This window comes from Pinus tabuliformis, chromosome 7, assembly GCF_031772625.1.
Source record: "Pinus tabuliformis cultivar Carrire ecotype Pingquan chromosome 7, CPIR1, whole genome shotgun sequence".
Classification (NCBI taxonomy): domain Eukaryota; kingdom Viridiplantae; phylum Streptophyta; class Pinopsida; order Pinales; family Pinaceae; genus Pinus; species Pinus tabuliformis.
Window position 1 is genome coordinate 461,863,966 of NC_142293.1, and position 23,678 is coordinate 461,887,643.

Genomic DNA, 23,678 nt, shown 5'->3' on the forward strand with positions numbered 1-23,678 from the left:
GCATATATCATTACTGTTCAGTGGTTTACAGTTTTGAGACCGTACCTGGTTCACCCGAACTGGAATTGGTTCTCAAACAAATAAGTCACCTGAACTTTAGTTCTGCTCGTCCACCCAACCTTGAGACTCATCACTCAGATGCAGTTCTCCCCCCGAGCCATCCTGCAGGCCTTCAGCCCTCAACAGGTTCTGTGCACTTCTGTGCCAGGTTATCTGATCCTCATCAGACTTAACCCATTCATTTCTTTCTTTTCTCTTTCTCTCTTCTTGGAAAGATTTTCCTCTCTTCCTCTGTCTGTCTCTCCACAAAGATCCAGATCAAGCACATGACCTTCAATCATATTCTGTCTCATGCTCTTCCATCCAAAAGACACCCAGCTCTTCCATCCAAAAGACACCCAGCTCTTCCATCCAAAAGACACCCAGACCAGCATCCCCTCGTTCCATTTTACAGGAATCAAGAATCGGTTCAATAACTGATTCAAGAATCAGTTCACAACTGATTCATAAGTTTTTTTTTTTTAATTTAGAATTACTTTTTACTCAGGGTAGTTGCAAATAGGGATATGACAGTAATGTTCTCAAAGAATAATTACTTCTTATTTATCTGTAAATAGACTGATTTTGACCTTTTTCTATACATTTTCTCATAGCTAATATGTACATAGACTCTTCCTTATTTATGAATGGGTGCATATCATTCTCGAACCAACTTATGAAGTATTATTTGATTGTTTAATTGTTGTTGACTGCTGTACAAAATTCTTCCTTCTTATGTTAACTTGTAGTGTATCAACTTAATATTATATTTTATTTAACAAGATTGATTCTAGTTGTATCTACACGTGCAATGCATTTTCATTTTCTTCCAGAACTGCTATTTACTCTTGTATCTCTGTTGGATAGCTATTGTTATGTATGAGAACTAAGGTTTCTCCTCTGTTCCACTTAAATTTAATAGGTGCAATTAATACTTTTGGCTATCGCTGGAATATAATTGTATGGTCATGGTTTTTAAATATGTGGAGATCCACTTTCAGTTTTATTACATTACCGATTTTCATCGTTGTACAACTCAGGAGTTTCCTAGTTCTGCTTTACCATGGCATTTATTTTAACTAGATGGGTATGCCACTGTTAGGTGAGATTACCTAGACTACCAAATAAGATGCTTACCTGGACCCAATTTAGACTTTAGTAGTCGTGTTGTGCGACCTTGCACACCTTTGAGATTGACAGGGGATTTATTTGGGTCATTCAAATTTTGTCATAATACATATTAGATATTACAACCTAATATAAATGGAAGAGTATAATTATATTAAGGGTGGTCACATCTATCTCGTCAATTTCTCCCATGGTGTCAGATTTTCCTACAGCCACATGTTATATGGCCAAGATTGCTGTAGTCAAAGCATTCCAGTCCTTTGATAGGAATTGATTTAATTTAAATTTCCTTTCTGAAGTAAAACGTGCCCACTATTCATCCCATTTTGATTGGAAAAACTAAACTCGGTATCGAAGGATCTTTCTAACTGTGACTGTGAATAAGTGTGGCAAACTTCTATAACATGATTCATCATCAGTTGTCCTCATTCGTAGACTAACTATAACCCACAAACCCTCATAGAATATTTTCCCCATTAATTACCATTGGTGTTCTTCGAGGTACATCTATATTTTGTTTTAATATACAGTGATATCATTGCCTACCAGATAGCTTGTTGGTTTCAACAACCTCTTAATAATTTTTACTCCTATTTCAATATAAGTTCTAATAGTCCATTTTGATCTTATTTACTAATCTAGTTCAACATTCATGAAATAATTATGGTAACGTCCTGGCTCTTAATTAGCTACCACTACCGAAATTCCTTGATTTTAACACAGTCTTGGCATTCTTTAGTTCCATAAGAATTCAATTCATTGCAGAAATCTACATGTGGTAACTCAAATCAACAATCATTTTTATTCTATTTCATCCATGAAAATATCTATATATGCTTACTTCTACTCTTTTTTTGCATGAGTCCATACACCTTGTTGCACACCCCTACTCACTTGTTAGGATGTTGAATTTTCTACCTATAAATAATCACATATTAATCTAGAATTGTGAGAAGTATTCCTATCAGTCATATTGAATTACAGAAAGTACTACACTGAGAGTTGAAAAAAAAGAGAATTCCAATAGTTCATGCAGGTTCATAATCCACACATTAAAAACATAAGTTATTTTATGCATGTTCACAATCAACACATTAATCACATGTTATAATGCCTAATCGAGTAAAAATCATCACAGTCCAAATGAGAGACTTTAGATAACTTGTTGTACGGAAAACCTGCACCAAAAAGATGTTGTCCACCCAACCACGAACTACCTCAAGTTCCCCCTGAGCTCTATTGTCTTTCCCAAAGAATCAAAAACCTCTTCTTGATATCCTTCATGGGTATTTAATTCCCTTCTACATGATAATGTTTCTAATTCAATGACATCCTGCTTTTGTAAGATTTATCTATTTCTGCCTAGGCTTTTTCTTTTAAAGCCCGTCTTTCTCACCCATGGTGCTCTAAAAGCCACCGGTCTTAGCCTTTTTCTTCATCTAAGATTTTCTTAACGGAATTTATCTCCCTCCATTAATCTTATCTGGAATCTTTAAAGATTCCAATCATGAAGAATTGACAATCTTATCTCGAGTGTCTTTTTTTTAGTGCAATATTTCTTAAAATAATAATTTATTTATTAATAATTATGTACAATAATTAGCCCAAATGTTTGGCTCTATTGTGAGTTATTACACATAAACATAAGGTAATAACATCTACCAGGGATGTCACATCCTCGATACCATTACTTAGATAATTGATCCAATCATCTAGGAAAATGTAATGAGTCTTTCAAAGGAAATAAAAATATAGTATCATTTTACACAATCACTACAATGTCCAACAATAAATATATATTTAACACCTCCAACAACACAATATTCCATAAAAGAGATATAAATTTCTATTATCTTTTCCATTATAGTAATAGATCGAGTGGTTGATCCACATGTGAAATATAATGCCAGACACTATCTGTAAAAGAAACAAAAATAACATTATTTATTGTCAATAGAAATGAATGTTTAAGTTGAATACTAATTTAACTTAAGAATTGAAACCTGCATTAAATCAGTCTTGATCGATGGTGTAATTTATTAGGGATAAAGATGACATGCAAGTAGTATTCATAACTCCTAGAAAAATGTAAAGAACACAATAAATACAAGGAAGTGGAATACATAGAAATAATAGCCCCAGATGGAGCCATGAGAGAGTGATAGGTAACCTTTACAGATCCAAGAAGCCAAAGGATAGAGAGTTGATTAGAATTGAAATTGTCTCCCCTCAATGAAAAGTAAGAGGATTCACCACAATCAAAGATTTTTAATTTTTAATGGGAACTATTAAGATGTAATTTCAATAAATAGGTTATTCATGCATGCATGAGATCCATAACAATGTGATTCCATTACATAATATTTTTTTGAAATATCGTGACATGGAAAAAAATAGATAATGTTTTTTATTTTATGTTTTTTTTTCTAATTATCATTGTATATTGAAAATAATTGATTAAGATTTCTTTTTTAAATTAAAATAATGATAAATAGAACATATTATCAAATGTTTCTTTACTCCTCTCTTGAAAAATTCCAATGAAAAAAAAACATTTCAAATTTGACAGGTATTTTTTCTTATTTTAATTTCCATTTGGATGGGAAATACTATTACGTCATTTTGTGATGGGCTAGAGAGTTGTCGAAGGGAAATGAGGGCTTCAATTTCAAAGTGTTATTGGTGCCGAATCATTATTCTTTATAATATATGAGTAGGTTAGCATGTTGTTTGTGTTGACCCAAAATTCTTTTTTAAGCTTGGTTTCCTCTTTTTTAGTGTATGCAAACAATGCAATGATTTTTATTATTTTTTAGATATAAAGATTAGCTAACCGCTCATTCCCAAAAACTTAAGAAAATTAAGGTAAGAAAAAGTTTCAATTTAGAAAAAAATTGGGAAAATTTTAGGAAATGGTGTTAGTTGTTGGATAATAGTACTTCAAATATATCCACGAAAAACCTAATAGATAAATTAAATTTAGTAATCCTAAAAAATAAATGATTTATGTCTCTAATACAAAAACAGTAAAATAATTCAAAAAATTTACAATCACAACTATCTAACACCAATTATAATATATTGTTATTCCAATGAGAGTGATGTTTGCATACCAACATAGTCCCTTCTTATTTTGATAGTTATTGATATGTCATTGTGACTAAGGAAGTTCAGGGTCCACATTTGTCATTATTTAAGAATGCTCTATCTTCACAATCATTTATGGAATCTGTCACTATTCCCTCCACCACAAACTTTTTCCATACACTTCTACCCTGCATACAATTTCTTACACACAAGAACTACTCTACGCAATTTCTTTCCACATTTTTATTACTCGCACACTTTCCTATTCAATTCTATGAATTATATTTATGCAACTTGTTTTCATTAAAAAAAGTTGTGGTAATTATTGGATCAATTTCTCATGTCAATCCAATATTACCATATGAACTAGTGCATTTACTGTACACATAAACCAAACTTTTCATGTAGAAGAAGAGTTGTGCTAGATGGAGTGTGACACCCCCACTATGCTTTCCCCCTGACTTTTGTAATGTAATGATACCTGATATTATAAATGAGTATATTTTGTTTGTTGGCCTGAAGTGTGGGACCACCAATCCATTATCTAAGAGGAAATAGGAAAGGTAAACCCATGTAAGGTTAGTTGGAACCTTTAACTAATTTTATGATGCAAATAATAAGAAAAAGAAGAGGAAGATTCCAAGAGGAACATGGAGATACACCCTTAGGAAAAAATAAAAAGTAAAATGCACAACAATGTGGGAGTTGGACCTCTTCATGGTGATGCTTATGGGTGAAGCTATAAAGCGCTTTGATTTGAGGGAATGGAATTCCATGAAAGAGGAGATTGAGACCAAAAGTGTAAGAGGACCAAGACGAAATGGGAATGGGTACTTGTAGAGGATTGGCTGAGAAACCACTCAGGGTGCTAGCTAGTGTTGGGAATCATGTGTATATATGTCCTTGTTGAGAGAGACCTGATAAACCAACCATGATTCTTATTATTGGTTGATAAACCACTCTTAGAGTGCTTAACATAGCTAATAAAAATATCAATGTTGCGAAACTTGTTGTGTTTGAATAACTCATCAAACATCGAATGTTATATGTATTTCCTACCATTTATGTACTGAATTTTTCTTCTTTCTAACTATGCTGAAAAGAAATTCCCATTATATCGTGGATCTAGCTAAGGGGTGATTGTTATAAGTGATTCTTTCTCCAATAGGTCTATGGGTAGGTGGAAAATTGAAGTGCCACCTTCCATTTCTATTTTTTATGTATTGTAAATCATAAAGAATTTTAGGGGTGAATTTTAGCCCATGGGAAAAATTTAATGGGTTTTATAATTTGGAGGGGCGAATTTTTTATATTTCAGCCCTTTTCTATAGTTAGCCTAAAAATTATTTTAAAAATAAATAATTATTATGTTTTAGCCATGAAAAAACACCACATAAACATTGAAATCCCTGATTTTCCTTGATTTTGGTTGGGATTTGATTCCAATAGCCCCCAATTTCTAGAATGCATATGGGTTTTGCTTCCAATCGCCCCCCATTTCCAGAAATCAGGTGGGATTTTCTTCCAATTGCCCTAATTTCCAAAAATCGCACTAGTTAGGTGTTAAGGTAAGGTTGAATTGAGCTATTTGTAGTTTGATTTGCATGTATAAGAAACAAGTACATGATGGATTGAGTTTTCATAATGGGTGGGAGGAGTGACATCAGTCAGACGGTGGCCTTTTTCTCATGGAATTCTCTTTTCCATATTGTTCAATATGTCATTGTACTCCTATATCAGCGAGAGGTTTGATCATGGACACAGATTCAATTTGCATGATGTCCTATATCCCTGAAACCCTTTAGTTCCATTTCTTGCTCATGACATGCCATTAGCTTCTTCCTTAGTGAAGACTTCATTCATTTATCAAAACTTAAAGGTATTATAGTCTTGTCTACCTATATTTTTCTATGCAAGCTACACATAAATTATCTTAGCAATTACGCTGGAATTTGTTTCATAAATAGCACTATTCTTATGCTTTACTAGTTTCTTATTAAATCTTAGGTAATTAAGGCATGTCTGGATCACTGTATATATATATATATATATATATATATATATATATTTCACTTACCGAGGCTTGTTGAGAAGTAATTTTTCATTTCCCCAAATTTACACTGGAATTTTGTTGAATGAACCCTAACTTGATTTTTTTTCCTCGATGTACAGAGAGAGGCGACAATGGTGGGGTTACTCCAACTCTTACATGCTATGTAGTTAATGTACCAGGTAAATGATTTTTTTTCGACTTCTCCCTCATACCATGTTTGAGGAGATGCACCCAGATTCACATCTACTGTTAATTTTGATAAAGAAGTCTTTGAGAACTACTACAGCACACTGAGACAAGTTGAACATGTCGCTATAGAGGTGACACTTAATACTCTTTCCCAGAGAGTCCCTTCCCGAGCTCTTTCTACAAGAAACCTAGTACAACATTCTTTTTTTATGGTGTTTTGAAACTTATTTTCTGTATGATCTATTTCCTTTGATGGTCATCGCATGTGGTTTAAATAATATGAGACTAGGGTATACAAAAATTTGTTGCAAGAGATAGATGAGAGAGCAGAAGCAACACTCCCTCTATATACAACTATGCGGTCTGGTCTAGGCCATCTACTCTATTTTATGTCCAGTGTGGAGTTAGTTGGGTTAATCTATACGGGTGAAGGGTTAAGAACAAAAACAAGCCGAGAATAATGCTTCCATGACCTAATCATAGATTCCTTGAATATGATCTCAAGAGGAAAGGAAACTTTTCAAAAGACCTAATGATAGATTCAAATATCAACTAATATAAACACAATTGGACATAAAACGTAAATAAAGTTCAAATCCCATTTTTCACTCGTGAACTTGGTCCCTTTCTGAGTACTCCTATTTCATTGGACTTTTGATTTTGGGTGCTTATGTAAATAGAAAACAATTTTAGAAACTAGAATGTACTGATTTCAGAATGAACTGAAATTTGATATAGATGCATATTATGAATACTTTCAACCAAAATATTTACAAAGAATTTTATTTCCAAACCAGATTAAATTACTTTATCAAGACGTTCCTTGGAGAACAAAAAATTTGTGCACGTATACAACTTGGCTATTTTAAGATTTATCTTTGATTTTTTTTAATACACTTATGTTGACAATCACTTTGTGATCAGTAGAATGCCTTAATGGAGGCTTGTACACACTGTCTTGTCTGCCAATGGAAAGTACTTAAGATTTATCTCTGTTTTTTGTTTAATACACACTTCTATTACTCCTTTATTATTTGTAGAATTCCTTAGTGGAGGCTTGGACGTTGTGTTATCTAACAAGTTATGGATTTTTGAACACCAACATTATGAAGCCTGGGTTGGAGGAGCATGAAAATGGGTTTCTTGTGATTTTCTCACAGAAGGTCATTATAGCTTCATTTCTAGTGACAATCATCATTGTCAGCAACAGTTTCTTTTCCATCGTCTGGGTCTAGGATTTTGCTGCTAATTAGGTCTATTTTCTTGCAAAGGAATAGATTGGGCTCTCTTCATGATTCACCTTCATCCTCCTCTCTCTCAAGGGAAGCTATTGCAGCTAATATATCTCTTGTTGGTGACTGTGTTGGGAGCTCTCTGCATGAGCCATTTCCATTAGCACTGTCTAGGGAAGCTATTGTAGCAAATAGAGTTGGTGCAAATGCTAGAACTATACATAGAAGAGCATCTTAGCAAGTGCCCACCCCATTTGAAGAACATGAGAGAGATGAAGAGGAATGGATTAAAGGCTATCTCCCAAGGGATAACAACATTCTATAAAATAAAGAAAATTGTCACCTATTTCTAGTATTGATGACAATTTCAATACAAATTATTGAAATTGTCACCTATTTCTAGTAGGATGTCATCTGCTTCTGTTAAATATTGGAGACATCCTCTACAACCTCTAGCTTCTCCTTCTTCCCTGTTACAGGAATGGTGGATCTGCATTCTTCTCTGAATGAAATCTTTGGCAGGTTTGGTTTTTGTATACTTGTTTATTTTTTAAGCTTAGGAAATATTCTGAAATTGACCAGATTGTGACCATAGCCTATGTATATTATGACACTATATGAAATGTTTTCTAAAAAATATCATAGAAAAACTACTTTTCTCAATGTCCAAAATCTTTTTCAGACACACCATATCCACTGAATGTTCATGTGTGATAGTAGCTTCTAAAAGCGACAACGATTTTCTTTAGAAATAATGGATATTCTCAAGTCATCCAATATTGAAACTTGAAATTTTGGATGGTGCTAGTATTTCAGAGTTAAGGTTTCTATGATATGATTTAGGTGGAGAAATATTTTTCAAATACATCACTTCACAGATTTGTTGTCAATATTTGGCATTAGTATTTAAAAAGAAAAATTGTTAATGAATAATTTTCACATTCACAGTTACTTGCACCACCTTTATCAATATGAGATTTTATTTTTTGATGCAATTTTATATGTCCTAGGCATGATGTGATGGAATCTTCCGTTACCATACTAACATCCCACACCTTATGAACTATGTGTTGTGGTTTTTATCTAATATGTAATTAAAATTTATTGTGAACTCTTTGTTATGGTTGATATTTCTGATGCAATTGCAAGCTATAACCATAGTGTCAAATCGTTATGGTGTTTTGTGCAACCTAAATGTCAAAATATCTAGTCATCCTGAGCCAACGGTGTGTTAAATTCCCCACCTGTATGTCAAGTGATCTTCAAAGAGATGAGGCTTCATGTAAGTCCCAAATAATTTTTTCATATGAAATGCCCAAATATGTTGTTTCCAATGCAGTCCTTCCAGGCATGTTGTTTGAAATGCTTCACAAAAAAATTAATGATATGTAAGGTGGGTATATTTAAGGTTGGATAGTTTTATAAATATTTCTCATCATCCAAGTAGCTTGGTGCATTCTCCAAAAAACATTCAAATTTAGGTTTGATTTTTCAAAATCACAACTTTCTACATTCTCCTAGAAACATTCTAGTTTAAGTTTGATTTTGTCAAAATCGACCCTTCACTCAAGTTTCTAGATTCATTTAAAATTTTCTCCTCTCGTCCTACAAAAGAAAGAAAAAATGACAACGTGCATCATTATTGGAAGTTGTAGCTTGCTATTACGATCATGAATGGGGTGATGGTACTCATCACATTGGTACTATGGGACATGCGAACAAATTTGTTTGTGGGATTCCCCTGAAAGCCTCTCGTTTTTTAGAGGGTGTCAAAATCAACTACATTTATTGTGGAATGTGGTATGTTACTTTATTCAATGAAAGTGGGAATTTGTTTAATCTTTATGGTGGAGAGAATAGAAAGATGGGTGGCTTTACATTTGAAGAATAGAGAAAAATAGGAGAGGTTATTACTAGGAAGAAGAACATAGCACTATTTGTAAGCTTACTAAGATGCCATTGTCTAGTTTGTTCCATGCTCTAGGAAAATGTGAAAAAATTAAGATTTCAACAATTTCATTGACCTTGAATATATTTCGTTATTGTGTACCGAGTTGTTTTAGAAGAATTCAATCCCTCCAAGTAGGGCATTGGTTAGGTTCTTAGATCCTTAGAGGAAATCTTTTGCAGTATAATCGACATTTCATAGATTATTTCCTTAATATTTTTCTTGCAAGAATGGGACAATTACCTTTGTGAATGAATGAAAAATGCTAATCGTAACTAATTATTATTTGTATATCCTAAGCGTTGTGCCCTCTTAGTTGCAGAAGGAGATAGAGTTGATCCCTCAGAGCCCTGATATAAAGGAGAAGAGGGATGAATTTGGTAATCTTGTGTTTTGGATTTTGGGTCTTGGCTCTGTAGTGAGCTAAAATATTGGTGGAAGAAGCATCACCCTAATGAGTTGTTTACAGTGAAATATATTGACCCAGCTTATGTGCTCGAGGTTCTGCCAGAAAATTCTACAAATAATCTGTATTGTACTCTGCTTTTTCATTCTACTATACATGGGGTCATGGTCAGCTATAATTATTTTGTGTTAGGATTAATCAATGGAACTTATGCCTACATTCATGTGGATCAGGTTGCTCTTGCTCAACACTTTTTGAATGTCAACAATAACAAATGGGAATGGATGAAGTATATGACTAATTAAATAGAATTTTATTGGGTTACAAATTCCAGAAATAAGGATTGATTTTCATATTATTGTGGCAATCATGATGCTTCTCATAGTTGTTAAAAGGTAGACCTACAAGCCAATGTTTTAGATCAGATAATATACAGATTGGTTGATTAGTATTTTTCCATGTTAAAATCCTCTGGAAATGGGATTGTTTGGTAGCTCCAATTGAATTTCCATATTTTTCCTCTTTATTTCACTTGCCTATTCTTTTTGAAGTTTCATTCTTGATTACCTTTCTTTGGAGGAAACCATGACAGTAAAATATTATACCCTATAAAGAGGGCATTGTCGAGGATTTGGTAGAATGGTATAGTTCAACCAACATTGGCCATGATTCCTACATTGTATTGAGATTTCATGTTGGTATTAACATGCATGGGGATGATGGTTGTGCATTTTTTAATCATTTCCCTCCATTGTGACCTAGTGGTTGATACTGTTTATAGGTTTTTAATGACCCAACACCTCAAAATGGTTGTTATATAGAGCGAGGGATGTCAAAATTGTTTTTTGTTGAAGGAACAAAAGGAATGTTACAGTGTAGGAAATCCATTCTAAGAATTTGACTGCAATGACATGACCTTAAAAGATACCCAAAGATATTAAAATCTAAAATAAGTTAATGCTAGTTATGAATCTTACAAGTTTTTTGAGTCCATAATCCTCTTCGATAGTGATAACAAATATTGCAAGCAACAAAAGAAGAGTAAATTTGAATAATAATCAAAGATATAAGAAACTACATCTTTTAATAGTTATTTTCTATTTACACTGAATGATGTCGATTTTGATAGACAAAGGAAGGGTTAAGAGTCAATGAATTCAAGTAATTCCATCAAAAAATCACTTGAAAAGGTTGGCACTGCTAATTGAAAAAAGCAGAAGCTAAAACAATATTTTGTGATTCATGGTGACTTGCATCTTTCTAAAGAAAACTTTTACTGAATCTTAAAACAAGAAAGGTTGCTCATATTTCTAGGCATTCAATAAAGAAGTTGTGAATCCAAATCCTACAATTACTATTAAGGTCTTTTATAAGCCAAAGGGTATTGAGATTTTAGATCTAGCACCATCATTAAAGAAAGATGTGCTTGATGGATTTTCTTTTTCTTTTTATTTTTAAAGAAAGATATCGTTATCAATCAAGCATTAGTACGATTTTGATCTAGTTTCCTTTTGAGGCTTTGATGATTTATAGAAAATATATCAATAAAAGCATTAAATCAATTAGCAAAAATAGATAGAAAGAACGACAATTGTTAAAACACCTTGGATTTACCACTTCAAGCACAGAGGAAAGGGAAAATTTGTAGCTTTGGATTGACTATTATTTTAGGTGAATGTTGCTTATTCCCAACCTTCATTAGTGCTTGGAAGTCACTAATTCACATAAAACATCCAACATCCATTTTCTCCAGTTGGAAACTTGCACCATTATAAATATGAAAACATTTCCCATCATCTCAACGTGTCCAAATTTAGTGTAAGTAATAAATCTAATAGAAATATTCAGTCTAGTACAATGTCATTGATATTATGCCATTGAAGATACTTGTAAGTAACAATGTGAATTGGTAACTAGAGCTAGCTTGTAGCACTGCATGGCGAAGAAAATGATGGCATAGGTTTCGAGATAGCAATGGCCTAGCTTTCCTGGGCTGGTGAATACCTCATGTGCTGCCACTTCAATGAAGTCATCTTAATTAGTTGCCAGAATATTTTGTTTTGTTGTTTTCAGGAATATATTTATGTTCTCCATTCACCAACTCGATGGCAAGGGACTATAAAATTTTGAAGACATCGAAGTTGAAAAACTCCATGGCTCAAAAGATTTCTTTCCTATTGGAATGTATTCAAAGATACCTTATGTCCTTGTACAAGTTTCAATTTCAATGTCCTATGCATGGAAAATATATTGATTATAAGAATTCCCTTCCATCTAAAAATAGAAATATTAAGGAAAATTATTTTCTAAGCAGCTCACATATTCATGATAAAAATACAAAGAGAAAATTATATAATCATTCAAATGAATCTGGTGAGAATTTCATGTGCACTAAACATGACTCTACTGTAATGTTTGACGATTGGAAGCAAAATGATAAATCATATTTGACAAATGCTTACAGTGATGATGTGGAAAATGACATAGATAGTTTTGTCAATGTGAATTTTATGGTAAAAAATAAAGGGGGTCCTAAGGCTTCATTCTATGACATGGATGATCCTTTGATAGAGGATTTGATAAATGTTCTTGAACCCAACCTGAATATAGTCAAACTGCACCATAGATGGTAGATTTTGAGCTTGGAAACCCATATGGGAAAACCAACAGATTAGAATTTTAGTGTCTTATGCATGGAAAATATATTGAGAATAAGAATACCCTTCCATCTAACAATAGGAATATTAATGCAAAGAGACCTCTAAGCAACTCACATATGCATGATAGAAATACAGAGAGAGTATTAGATAATCGTTCAAATGAATATTTTGGGAATATCATGTGCACTAAACATGACTCTACTATCATGTTCGATGATTGGAAGAAAAATGATAAATCATCTTTGACATATGCTTACATTGATGATGTCGAAAAGGACACAAATAGTTCTATCAATGTGAATTTCATGGTAGAAAATAAAGGGGATCGTAAGGCTTCACTCTCTAACATACATGATCCTTTCATAGAGGATTTGAGAAATTCTCTTGAATCCAACCTGAATATACTCAAAATGCACCATAGAAGGTAAATTTTGAACCTGGAAACACATACAAGAAAACCAAAATTTTCTAGTGTCTTCTATTATACCTCATATACGTACAACCAATGTCCCTTCAACATGTTCGTTTAGTACCTACAACCATGCATAAAAGATATTTAGAAATACAATTGACTATGGTGGGAGGAAATGATACATTTGAGGGAATCACATCTTATATGTGTGTGTGTGTGTGCATGCGCAAATAAGTTCAATAAGTGCTTGGTTCTGTACAATTGGATAAAACCATGTGTACATAAACATGTATCCATTCAATTGGCATTTGGTCTAGCACACACCCAAATTTGTATTGGGAGTGTTATGGCTTGAAGGTATGTTGAAGGGTAGATATATGGTTGAACCGGAATCAAGAAATTTTATTGAAAACTCAAGCTAGAACATAGTTATTAATGTTTAATGTTGACACAACATGATTTAAATAAATTTTCAATTGTTTGACTTTTAACTAGTCACAAAATTGTAGTATGTAGAGTGTATTTGGCATTCCAACAAAGAACAATATTTTTTCTGGGCACCAATTTATAAAGCAAGAGTAGGAATCACTTCCTTAGAGTTTTTCCCCATAATTTGGAATTGTCCCTAACACCATAAACAAAGAATCAAAGCCCTACATAGAGTTTGAAAACATAGATCATTCATGCTTGCCGGAGAATATCCCAAAGAGAATCACAAACTCAACATAACTCAATATTACACTAACAAATGATTTTTTTGATTGCATAATGCATTAAGAAAAAAGTCATCCATCCAATACAATTATATAAGGTTGCTAAAGATTTGTCATAACATCCAAAAATCCCACTTTTCATTTAGGAACAAATTGTTTGGATGGTTGTTGCTTGGTAACAACTTAGTAGTTAAAGATAAGTTTCATCGATGTCTACTAGAGGGTGGTTGTGTCATTTTCATGAGATAAACACAGTAGATCAATCGATTTAATTTTAATTCATTCACATTAAATTGATGGGTTAATGATTTCTCTATTACATTACCAACTACGAAGACTCCAAAAGACTTAAACCTATAAAGAATTTTCTTTCTTAATAATATAAAATTTGTGGTTATTAGTTAACTAGCATTGTGCCCTACTAAATTTGATTTTCGTCATTAGTTTGGGTTAGGGGATACAACAAAATTTCTATTTTATGGGTTAACAAAGAGAAAATGGGGTTCAATGTCATGGGTAATAGTCACTCTATTAGTTTTCAAACTCAAGGGAGATTGCAAATTTATTACCAACTGCGACTTTTTTTCTTACAATATGACAGTTAACGAACTAAATGGTTGACTTTGGCCATGCTATAGGTGTATGATAGAGAACTTTAAAATTTTGTTTTCAGAAATATAGGTACTTTAATAGCTTGTCAGTTAATGGCATTGCAACTTGTTCTTTGAGCAAAGGAAGACCATTAAACCGTTCTTAATCATCCTTCAGAAATTCACTCATGTCTGTCAAATCGAGAATTATTTTCATATAAAAATGTTATTTAATATCATATTTCAATGAAATTTTATACACAAATATATCATATCTCATGTCTTGTATATTATTCTATGCAAATGGTTCTTATTTGAAAATTTCCTATTCCGTGCAACACAACCCGTTTGATTTCTAGTACTATGTAGGTGCTGGTTTTGTTTTAAATTTAGAGTATTAATATTATCGATACCTTTGGAATATGACCTAATATTTTTTATCTATATGACATGAAATGAATTGCTATATAGCTAATAGGATGTCACCTTGAAGGGTCTTGCCCCTATATGCACTCAATGTAGTGGTAATTAATGTGATACATGAAGAAAACTTTATAATGGCATCTACTGAAATGTCAATTATTTAAGACTTGACATATTCTTACTTACATGCTTGTAAGAATTATTTTTTCTCTCTTAGTTAAAGATTCCATAGCGTAAAATTTTAATAATGCTTTATCTTGAAGATTCCATTTAAATGAAATTATTATCAATGATTTATATTGTCTTCCAGATTCGAGCATTGAAAGTCAGCCTATCATATTTCATTTATGATTCCTTTTGTTTCCTTTTTGACTCTCCTATCGACATTTCAAATTGTATCCATCAGACAATGAGCATATTGGGTCTACTTTTGGAAATGATTCACCCATATGGGAAGCAGAATAATTTGTAGGTCAAAAGTATTGGGATAATTTGATCCTTGTAGGAACAGATGAGAAAGGTAATAACTAGATCTATGGGTTGACAGTTCTCATGGGTGGTTTTTCATCATTGATTTTGAAGCAGTTAACATAATAGTTGATTGTCTCTAAAAATTGACGATTGCATGATATACTATGATTTGAAATGATTTCTTGGTAGTATTTAGCTAAGAAGGCTTATTTGGAATTTCTTTCTTATGTTCCAGATGCTGAAAAACACAACAAAACAATATATGTTGCAATGCCTTATCCAAGACAGGGTGCAAAGGTCCCTTCCTCAAATATCAAGTGCAAAGAAACTCCACTTGGATCAAAGAAAACAGTTGGTTCAAAAGTGGCTAGTATTTTATCTTTCTGAAAACATATTAGTGGAATCTCAGTACATGTCATAGTCTATCTTGTCTAATAGTTTTGTCGATAAAACCTGCATAAAAATACATCTACACTTAAGTCTAGTCTGACCAGTTTAAATGTCAGATTTGTTCAAGGTAAGTTACTTTTAGTTTGATGCCTTTTTCCTTCTGCATTATTCACTGCACTAATTCATTGGATACAACTAATGCTTTTTAGCATTGTGTTAGTCTTCTAATTGGTGTATATGAATGGAATTAGAATTTATGTTTTGCAAAATGATAGAATTACTTCATCTTTAGTTGACGATAGGAATATCATATAAATAAATTTATACATTGACTATGACCATTTCTTATTTAGATTTGTATGAGTCTTTTGTATTTTTTGTATCTAACTGAATCATGTCATCTTAGGTGATCATAGAAACTTAATGCAAATAATTCAATTTAGTTTTTCTTTGTGTTTCTTGTTTTCCCTTTGGAATAATTGAGTCATTGTTTTTCAAGGACTTTTAATAGGAGAATTGAGTAGCCACAAGGCTACAAAGAATGGTGGAAAGTAAAGTATGTTGTTTTTACATTTTTGCAACTGACTTTTTTTGCACTTTTAGTACATCGCTGCTAGAAAATTCCCAAACTAAGGTCAATTGTGTATCATATCTCTAGTTAGTGTCTAGAGATTTACATAAACTTGTGTACTAATTTGTATTGTAATGTCCATTTATCCATCAAGTCTTCCATTCATGCTATTTTTGTGAGTTTCTTCTAAGGGAGGATTTCTCAAGGTAGCACAATTTTGTATTAGAGATTAATTCTATTAGATGTCTCTTATGTGAGGTGTTGTTGAATTAAATGATTTTTCTTTTTTTAATCTATCTGAGGCTAATGATTTAAGAAAAAATGGTTATTTTATGCTTTTGTGTATTAAGATTTTTTCACCTATGGGTTATTTTGTGACAAGTGTTCATTTTAAATCTCGACAAAATGCCTTTAGTAATAGTGATTGAGGGTATCGAGTCAAATTGTTTTATTTTTGTATATGTACATCACTAAAATAGTCTTCTAAGTTTATTGGAAGTGCAGTCTGTGTTATGGTAATTGGTTCAAAATAATAGAAATGTTGAACACAACAATTTGAAAATGCTTCAATGATTTTCCTGGTCACATATTAGGACTTTGTTAATTTCAACAGTTGTTGCAGCTTTTTAGCAAGGTTGGAGAATATGTTTTCTAATTTTATATTATGCAGGATTTGGGATTATCATTATGTAATACTGGGTCAATATAGTTGCTTCTATAATGTGAGGATTTATGCCTCTTTTCCTATTGATCTTATGTTAACCTTTCATATAATAAACCAAATTTTTGCTAGGTTAACATAACCTCACATTCATGACAAATGCTTAGGTATGACACCTGTAGCCTTCCAAGGTAATTTTCTTCCATAAAAATTAGCAAACTGAGGCTGATTTGTGGCATGGATAGTAGTCCATATTGCCTTACATTCTCATGCACTTTCCCTATTTGATCGATGCTCCCTTGACTCCATTTCCCAAGATGTGATTGGGCACTTGGTCTTGGGGATTTTACCTTCATATTCCTTTCCCACATCACCCATTAATCCAATGTACTACTATCACCCATTTCGTTAAGGCTTACTCTTCAAAATTCATCTTTTTCCTTCACTCCATAGCCTTAGAAATTTGATTGTTTGGGAAACCTCCTCCCTCCCTGAGTTGGAGAAGATCCAACCAAAAGTGTGAGGAAGATTTATTGTGGTGATAGTGGGTAGCCTTCCAGAGTGCACAAACTTACTCCCTTGATGATTTAGACTTTACATTATGGGAGGTTGCTACATTTTATTGTAACACTACTAAAGAAAGACAATGGTAAGCTGCAAAATCTTTGATCAATTCAAGTCATAAGGGATGATGCATGACCTTTGAGTGGGTTGATTCTTTAGGTGGAAAGTATTTTCTCTACGAATTAAGGCACATAAAAATTATGCTCTTAATTTCTATTAGTGACTTGATGTTTTGTTAATTTTATTTCGTTATTATATTTAGAGTTGCAATAAAATATTTGATCTGTGAATTCATTAATTAGTTGGGTACAAGTCATAAGGGATGTTTCATGGCCTTTGAGTGGGTTGATTCTTTGGGTGGCAAGCCTTTTCTCTACGAATTAACTGCACATCATAATTATGCTTTGAATGTGATTGATGCTTCTTTATTTTTATTTTGTTATTATATTTAGAGTTGTAATTCTAGAATTTGACAAGAATTTTTATATTGAGAAATTTTGAAGTTCATATTAAGATAGTGGTTGTCTTATTAATTCTTTTCTAGATGAATTTGTGATTTTTTAAATAATAGTAGCATGATTAGGTGGTATTGACATTTTGTTTATAATTATTTGCATGAAGTTTGAAATACATTGAATATTTGGCATAGTTCAAATATGATACAATCAACATTATAGGTCTTCCACGAACTTAGAGGCAACCATGACAGTGGTGATGAAAAATCTTTGGACATTAAGAGATAATGAGTAATTGTGGATGGAATAAGTGAATTGAATGAGGTCATTGATATAAGCATAGGTTGTTACAAACAAAAAAGAGTTGCACTTAACATTCTTAAAAATCTTGTCTAGATACCACCACTCTATGCACATTTTAGGCACCTACATACCATCGAATATGTTATACCTAGGAGGCAAAGAGGTGGGGTTATACCATTGAATATGTCATACATGGGAGGCAAAGACATGAGGTTGTAACTTGTAAGAGGACTGGAGCCTCTAGTTTGTGGAAAGAGTCTACTCCACTAATGATGCTAACACCAATACGACTCTTTGCACCTTCACATTCATATTGGAGGAAATAGAGATCATTCAATATGTTTATAGGAAGGATCATATAGTTGACATAGAGTATGTGTTGTGTATAGAGGAAGTTGGTTCACTTGGTTCTCTATTTCTTTTGAAGACAGATAGTGTGGCAGCAGGAGGGAATCATACAATGTGTTGAATTAGCATGGATGGAATGGGGTGGGTGGGTTTGATTAACTAAATATAAATTGAAGTGGATTGGATTTAATATAAAAAAGAGTAGGACAAGGGGTTGATGTACCTACTTTCTTACACCATCGCCTAGATAATGAGTATGGCAATGTATTGCTTAGAAATAATCCAGATAATGATAAAGTTGAAGATGTTGGTGATGTCAGTGATGAAAATGGACATGAAATTACATAAGTATATTTAGAACACAATCCTATACTTTTAATTTATGATTTAAAATTTCTCTAATTGATATCATGTTGCTTCATTTGTTCTTTCGTGTTAAAACTTGTGTGTTGATCTTTTTTTTACTACTAATAACTCTCCTAAGATTAGTGAGGGAATCAAGATGATGAGATAATATATGTCACATTGTTATGTGGTATGTTATGTTTCAACTTGATTTTGAATGAAGAAATACTGTTAGTTTAAAATTTTGGATGGTTTATGTATATTTTTTAATTTTCTAAAAAATTGGAGAATGCATGTTTTCGTATCTATAAACATGTCTTCGACAATTTAACCACCTTGGATTTTTTTTGTTACATATTATCTCCAATGTTTCATGGGGACATGCCCCCCCATGTTTCCCATGCTATGTTTGTGGCACCAAGGGAAGCATTTCCCAATGTTGGGGGCACATTTCCCCAAAAGGGGTGTATCTAGGCACCCCATCCCCATCTCCCCACCAACTCCAGGAGGGGATTCCTAGGTGCCCCAACCACCAATTCTTTTGTTCTACAACTGTTTAAGATAGAAAGAAAAGTATGGGCTATAAATTTGAGGAGTTTATGACCTTGGAAATTAAGGGCAATATCAAATTCTTAAAATAAAAGCGACATTCTCCAGAATTTCTCCAAACAGTCATAAATGAGATATTCTCATTTAGTTTTAATGTTTCTATCTAAACAGTCTTATTTATGATTTTTTGGAGAATGTACAAATAATTTCACTTTTACTTAAGTTTTTAACATTAGCATTAATTGTTTCTCGGTGTTTGAGAGTGTTTACAACCTCATTGGACTTATATGGACAAAGTTGGATTTCATATCCCATCCAAGATAATTGATTATGATATTGAATGGGTATCAAGGCTTTGATAAGAACATGACCAATATTTCCTTGTCATACTTGCACAACATTGGGCACCAAAATTTCGATTTTTCATAATGATCAGGATTGACATACATGGAATCTTTCTTGAGTTTAAATATTATATATTTATAGTTTAAAAAAGGCAAATGATTGTTGCAAGAAAGGACATTAATGAAAGCTCGTTTTAAATTTTCATAAAGTTTTAAGAAAATTTCTGAAATGGACATTAGATTCATGAACTTGGAGAACCTCAAAGAGAGCCTATGACAGATATAAGTATGTGCAAAGAAATTATGAGTTCATGTAACAACGAAGGTTTCAAAGGAATATCCAATAATCTAGGCTAGCATGAAAAAACTTGTCCAACAAGTTTTCATCTTTTAAGGGACAGAAAGATAAAGGAAAAATAGGGTGCCAACAAGAGGTATGACGTTTCCTAAGGGAAGGAATTTAAATTCCACCAGAAGAGAAAAATTATATCGAAAGTCAAATAATAACCCATTCTACCCAGTAACTAGTAAAATATTGTTAAGATTGTAAAAATTCTGACAAAATCACAAATATTAGTGACAAAAGGAAGATTTTGCTGACCTTTTTGTTTGACAATAAATCTACACACTAATGGAGTTTTCAAACTCTCCAACAACTTTTACATTTAACTGGCTATTGAAATATTCTTGTCAGAAGTCAGAAGAAGTATATAAGAAAACTAGGAAGGATTTATGATCACTTTTCCATCTGCAACTAGATGACATCATACCAAGGGCGTCAACAGTAGGACAATGGAATGTGCATGGTGGAGAAAAGCATTCATGACTTCTATATGAAGATGAAGATAAAACAAGAATACTAATCTTTAATCAAGCTATATGTGTCACAAATACAAAATACTAGATCAAGGGTGGCCAACTAAAAGGTGTTAAGGATGCCAATGATTAATTGTCTACAATCAATGAAACAATACAAGAAAAAAAAATTACACATCAACTAACTTTATCAATTAACTTTATTTATTTGGAAATATTCTTGAAACTTTGACCATTCCTACTAGACATTGGTCCTTTGAAAAAGTTTTGACTACATGTTACAAGAAAAACTAAGAGGGAGATAGCATGATGGTGAAGCCAACAATGGTAATGAATTAGTACAAAAGTCAAATACAAGTGGAAACAAGAAAATAAAGGTAAGATATTTTAAAATTGCATTGCAAGAGAGTTTGGTCATAAATAAAAAATAGTAGAATACCTTTCCCTTACAATTTTAGGAGACTCAAATTATTATGTCAACAGCTAAATGGATAAAGAGAAGAAAAATGCTTGAAAGAAATTTTCTTTGCAGTAACATAGAATGTTACTAATTAGTCTATAGATAGTTGCTAAATAGACTTGATTTCTTTACGGTGCATGACTTCCTGACTTTTCACCTCTCTCAAAAAAGACAGAGACAAAATAAATAATGGCTCTTGGACATGCAAATTATATGAGATATAGGAACAAGTTACTATACCAATTTACATGACAAAGGATGTACATTCATTCCACTTGACTCACTATTCAAGTGTTTTTTGACATCTCCTTGGTGTCTAGGATTTGTCGAAGGAGTTATGGGTTTTATGGGTTTTGATGATTGACAAAGTAGAAAAAAGAAATGAGAGTTGATTAAAATCAATATTCTTTGATATTTGTACCAAAATTCGAATGATCAATCATGCTTGTTATTCTTTTTGTTTAGTTCCATCTTGAGCTTTCTATGAGATGTTGGTGGGATATTTGAGGGAATTTCTTTATGTTTGTTTTGAATTGAAAAAGGATTTCATAGAATCGACTTGAATTCATGCTCTACCTTCAAAGCTCAAGATGATATGGGTGTTCTGAACAAGTTCTATCTAAGAAAACTTCTGAGTTGAGTCGATAATGAGAGCCTACGAGGGCTAGATTGCTTGAAAGGAGTTGCCTAGGCATTATGTTTTAGACATGTAAACAATGGTGTACTAATAATCACTATCATTTTTCCATCTATTAATGTGTTTCACATGTCTTGATATACCCTATATTTTTAACATAAAGAAGTCAAAACGAAAATCATCCCGCTCCAACCTCAACAAAGACATAATCATAGAAGATCAATGTGATAGGGTGCATTTCCATATTTCCATATGTTTTCTTCCACTTTCATCTAACTATTTCAACAAATTTAATTTCCAGGTCTTTACTTACCTGCTTAATTCACTGTCTTCCCTAATAGTTTGTGCCTATCTCTATCTCGTTGGTTCCTCTATGAGGGAATTTGATCGCCCTAACAAATAGGAAGATTTCGATAACACAACCATCTCCCACACACAACCCAATACTTTACCAATTCCTTTCCCTACCCCCCAACCCCTCACCTCATGATTCCTCATGCCTTCCATGGCCACATTCTTGTTTCCTACAGTGCTACCTCTACATGACTCTAAATTCATCTACACTTCTATTGGTGTGCCTTTGCACCCTTTTGTTGCAAATACTAGATGTATTCATGTTGAATGAAATCACAAATAAGTTGGACTTGTACCAAAGCCTTATTTAGGTAAACCATAGAATCATATATTCACAATTTAACGTAACTTTTCGATCTATTTTTTATACTTTAACAGATTCGACTTTTTTTTTGGAAAATGAAAAGGTATCAAGCTTCTTTATTGAGCTCATACTTTTTCATATGTATTAATGCAGTTTGTGCAGGAGAATCAGTCCATGAAACCTTATGTGTGAGGATGCACAATTGACACTTTCATAGTGCATATTGATCTCTGATTAATAATCATATAATAAATTATAACACATTGTGTTGACTTCCTATGACATCATAATGATGAAATACTCATGGTTGTCAACTTTTCAAGATGAAAAACTACATTTTCAAGTTATAAGTGATTATAGCCTTATTATTTTAACTACCTCTATGACCTAAAAATAAAAACTTACTTTACTTCGAGCTATCAGTTGTTAAGCAAAAACTTCTAATTCTAGATCTGTATGATCTAGTCACTACAGTGGGACACTTGATGGTAACTAGTCAAGCTCATCTAATTAACCAACAATATTTTCAAGTTCTTTTAGAGTTTCTTCTTGAATACACTCTAGGTGCCAAGTGACTGCAACAACCCTTGGATTTCTTAGCAATTCACCATTTTGTACTAGTGATTCGCCATGATTTTACATGATAATATAATTTGGTGAGAGATTCGCAAAAAAAATTATATTTACATATTATATTATCAATAAAATTTCTTTCCATTTTTCCTATGTATCATGGGGATTCTCCCATTTATTATACATATAAATGTAGGAGGGTTCTTCAAAAATTCCTTGTTGTAAATAAGATGCTCTCAGCGGAGAGCAATGAAATAAAAAGATTTTTTCTATGTAAATTGTTATATAGCTTTGGATGATTGTTGCATTGTTGTGTAATGTTGATGCATGTGGTTAGTGAATGAAATCCTTGAATTTTTATGGTACATTTTTCAAATTTTTTTCATATATCTAAGGGCTAAGTTTCTGATGATTTCTATTTACTATTTATGGCGTTCATTTTGGGTTTAGTGGATTTGAACCAATCAATGAAATTCTCTCATTTCTTATGTATAAATGAGAGGTTGATTCCCTAATTATTTTCATATGGAATGGGTTACCCCTTTGTTTACTTCGAGCTTGTAAATGGCATATATACATATGTGTGAAAAGAAGAAGAAATACAATCTTTGATAAAAAGATATTCATATCATAGTAAAAAACAATTTGGCGCT

General features: G+C 32.6%; 1 pseudogene; it reads right to left on the bottom strand.

The window, feature by feature from the left end:
- Positions 1-333: 333 nt before the first annotated feature.
- LOC149247950 (uncharacterized) overlaps positions 334-23,678 on the bottom strand; it is a 167,931-nt pseudogene continuing 144,586 nt past the window's right edge.